General features: G+C 41.6%; 1 long non-coding RNA gene across 1 annotated transcript in view; it reads left to right on the forward strand.

Annotated features, from left to right (window-relative positions):
- The window catches only part of LOC109962917 (uncharacterized), a 16,100-nt gene extending 12,188 nt beyond the window's left edge, over window positions 1-3,912 (forward strand). Inside the window, exons 2-3 of the long non-coding RNA XR_002275332.1 lie at window positions 3,563-3,620; window positions 3,815-3,912. This is a non-coding gene — a long non-coding RNA (uncharacterized LOC109962917). The remainder of the gene's footprint in view (window positions 1-3,562; window positions 3,621-3,814) is intronic.
- Window positions 3,913-4,386: the final 474 nt, after the last annotated feature.

A 4,386-nucleotide genomic window follows, 5' to 3' on the forward strand; every position in this document is an offset into this window, starting at 1 on the left:
GACCTCTAGTAACATGTCGTGATATTAAACATAAGAACATATTATGGCTAAGGCTACAGTTATACACGTCATAATAATAATATTAAACATCCTGTCTGCTGACAGTCATCAACTCTTCTCTCTAGTTATCCTTGACCAGATGTACCCTGTAGAAACTCATAAGCATGACTAAGCATTTAACAGTCTAACTAGACATCCTATCTCCACTAAACATTTCTAATACATAAAGTATCTAACCAATTTCTATCTGACTAAAAATACCTAACAATCCTATATCCACAAGGCAGTGGCGACTGTATCTTGGGCGCAACGTAGACGTTGAACTACGCGCACTAGAACATAAATGCAACAAACGCGAAGATGCACTATAACACATTTTTAGGCACACAACTCAGAGAGAGAGGGCGGCAGCTGCATTCGTTCGTGCCGCCAGATTAGCGGTTCGATTTCCTTGTCCACGTGTCGAAGTGTCCTTGAGCAAGACACTGAACCCCCAGTTGCTCCCGGTGTGAATGTGTGAGCGCTTGGGAGTGCAAATGGGTGAATGGCCGTGTGAAAGCTCTTTGAGTGTGCTCCAATGCATAGAAAAACACTATACAAGTATAGGACCATTTACCATTTGGATTGTCAGTTGTATCCTGTTATCAATGCAGTTCAAAGGGATTTCTGACTCTCCTGTTATCTTGCACTGACCTTGGGAGGCAAGCACTACTGCTCTGTGGTTAAATGTATGCACTGTTATTGAATGTACATATTGAAGACTAAAGTAAAAACATTTACAGTACACAGCTCAGTCATTTGCTTGCTTAGTACCCATGCATGATATAAAAATGTCAGGCTTTGATTAGAAGAAAGATGTATAGACTGACCTAACAAAAGATCAAGTGCCCAGTAAGACAGACAGCTAATAGATAGAGAAGCCTCATTTAGAGAGGAAGGTCTGTTTGTGCTGCCAATATGACAAAGGGGAAGTCGACAACCATTGATCCATGCTCACAGATGACAGCTTAAAAATTCAGCAATAATCATGACAAATGAGGAGAGACACAGCTGCCAGAAAATTATCAATAATCGGCAGCTGAAAAGAAATGCCAAGGTCAGAGAGAAAAGGCTACTGGAGCTCTTTGTGAGAGTGGACGCTATACTGGTAAAGACAGGAGGAGCAGCTTCTAAAGCAAGGTAGAAGCTTTTAATTACATTTTTGATCCTACTGGGATATGAAAGTCCATCAGTACGGATTCCTTGCCAGAGCCCACTGAATGCCAAGGGCAAACAGACCATTATGTAATATGTAGTTTGTGGTGGTTTAGGTCCCTAACAGGGGAGCTGGTGAATGGATTTCCTGCATCAATAACTCAATCCCTTTTCAAAGGAAACCCAAAGAAGGCATTGGCTTTAGAAGCATTGTGTTTCATGACAGGTCATCGCTGATGTAGGCTCAAGTTGAAGGGATTTACTTATTTATTTTTCAACATTCAACACCATCTTTTCAGTCGCCTGGCCTGGCTAGGGTCCTGGTGGCAACCAGAGTAGCCCACTGAGCTGCAGCAAGATCCTTCAAGTACCTTAAGGCCATCTGGGAGTTGTAGTACCTCCAGTGTGCTTGGTCTGACCTCCAAATAAAAAGGCCAGTGTCCAAACTGTTTATCCCCATAGAACAAAGACTTTGTAAATTGCTGAACTCTAAACAAGGCCATGGAATACTACTGGCCGCCCAATGGAGCAACTTCATCAAGGTTGTTTTTTCTTTTTGTATTTCAGTTTCATACATAAAAGCCTGACCAGATCCTGCTCCTCATCTTTGCTTGGCTGTTGGTGACAATAGTATAAAGCCCACAAACCTCATCCTATTTTACTTATGGGGTGGGTTTGATTCTAGATTATCAAATACCATAATGAATTGGACGGCAGTTTGAATTAGTCATTTGATAAGAGTGATGAGTCACCCAATATCTGAAAGGCCACTGCCTCGTTGATTCACATATCTTCCATCCAACATGCTTTGTAGTCATATCTGAATTCATGATATTTCTGTCATCAACCCGCATATTGTGTTTTTCTTCTTATACACAAAGTGACCCTGCTGACTACATTGTCATTATCGCTAATGAAGTCAGTGACTATTGGCAATTAATAGTGGCATCATTAGACTCAGCACTCTTTTCATTTAGGCTTTGAAAGTTGCATAATGTCCTTGGTTATTTGCTTCTGAAGTAGAATGAAAGGGGAGTAAACTGTAATGCAGTAAAAGGAGTTGCTGACACAGCCAGCAGAATTCATTTCAGTGAGATGCAAATACTGTAATTCACTTAAAAAGGCACCAGGCAGGTCACTTGTTCAGTCAAGGTTCAATGGGCCATGAGGTCAAAAAGACAAGAGAGTTATTTGCCGGCTGTGCCAAGCTACTCTGATCGACTCATTCTGGCTTTGGGACCTGATTTGTGTCCTCTGTGTGAAAAGTGGCATGTAACTGTGGGTATGCACTCTTCAGGGGAGGTGCGCTTTCTCGCATCTCTAGTCCAAACTAGCACACGGCTTATGACAACACAAGATATTAATCCTCAGCTAGTGAAAATGATCACAGTGCAAAGAGAGAAACCTCAGTGGAGGTGTGAAACAATGAGGTGTCCTCAGAAGCTCATTTGTTGTGTGTTTGGCATAATTGCGTGGCATATAGAATGTCTGCATCTATTCACAAAGTGTTGTAATTTTTTAAGATACTGTTAGCATCATAATGTGATACGTTGCCTCAAGAGGGATGATTATTCTGTCATATTCGTGTCGCCCAGTTGCTGCCCACACACTTCCTTTGCCTTTGCTGTAAGGATAAAGCACAGTTCCTGTTTTTCTGGGACCATCTGTAAGAAAAAACCAGCCCAAGGTAAAAATGATGACTGCAACTTGGCAGGAGATTAAACGGGGCCTTCGCAAAAGCCATTAATAATTCTCATATTTTGGAAACACGCCATACATACAGAATCTGTGGTATTTATTCTCCTCTCTCAGCGAATAAAAAAAGGTCAACTGGGAGGGAGAGACTTTTTCCCCCCGCCCAGAGTGATGGACCTAGCTTTTCCAAGACACCCCATTTGTCTGTCAGGGCTGTGAGCAGAGCCAGTGATTTAGTTTCCATCACATGAAGTTCATGTCCGGTTGATGATACTGCCAGGCGGGATATGGGGAGAATTTGTCACCTGCAGCTTTGACAGGGAGATAATTGCTGATAGTTAGCAGAATAATAGGATAAGAGCACTACTAGCCACACAGGGTTTAGCGAATGTTTGTTGTTCACACTTGATCACACATTTTCCAAGATCATTTTAGTACTGACTTTACACAGATCAACTGAGGATGGAAGATATTTTCATGACACTGCTGAAATGCTGGTTATATGGTGGTTGTCCATGTCATGTTTTTATTTATTACAGGTGTTCCGATGCCTGTCTTGAGTTGAGCATTTTGCTTCAAACATGAAGAATGAACTATGCAGATAAAAGATTTGCTGTGAGGAAAATAGTAACATTGGCTTAAGTTTATTCTCCATCTCTTTCTACCAATGCAGCCTCTCACCTGTCTGGCAAGACCCATAAATCCAGAAAGTACAATAAAGAACACCAAAGGTAAATAAATACAGGACAAGGAGCAGGTGTTGTTTAAATAGATGTGTTCTTGGTTGAGAGTAGCATTTTATTATGTATTTTTAAATAATATCCTGCATGTGTTAGTTAAATTGCAGTGAAAACGTGTATGTCATGTCTTGACAGTGCCACACATTTCTGTGTCTGCTTGTGTGTGTCATGGTGAACATCCACAGGGCCAGCAAAGAACCCTCTGGCCCATCAGCAGGTCTCATACAGTCTCAGCACCTCTGCCATGCAGCATCCACAGACAACAACTCTGCCTGTGGCTACAAACAAGGCAAGGCACATCAGAGCACAATACAGACCCATTTTGAACTCACCAGGAGTTGCAGTCCCTCTCAGTTGAGTCAGAGGTTATTTTTCCTTTCATTATTTCTCAGTTGATCCTCAACTAGTGCCATCTGTAACCTCCAAAGCGCAGTAGTTGGTGAACACAGCACGTGCTGTTTTCTTTTTGAAGTTTGGGCTGTTCTGGGATTCTTACTGACAGGATTTCCAAAATTCTTACATTCTCAGTTTGCAGCTGGTCTGACCGATCATCTGGGGTCTCTTAGTGTTCTGTCTTGAGGCTAATTTGGGAATCATAAAAACCACTGAGCCTAATTAGTTAAAATGAAAAAGCCAAAGATGTGTTTATTTAAAGTACTGTTGCCCCAAGTGCTTCTTGAATTCCCTTTCTAATGGTATTGGCACCACGTTCGGAGCATAAATGTTGTGAGTTTTGATATTCTCTTCAAATGTAAGA

The sequence above is a fragment of the Monopterus albus genome, unplaced genomic scaffold (assembly GCF_001952655.1).
Source record: "Monopterus albus unplaced genomic scaffold, M_albus_1.0 scaffold69.1, whole genome shotgun sequence".
Lineage (NCBI taxonomy): Eukaryota > Metazoa > Chordata > Actinopteri > Synbranchiformes > Synbranchidae > Monopterus > Monopterus albus.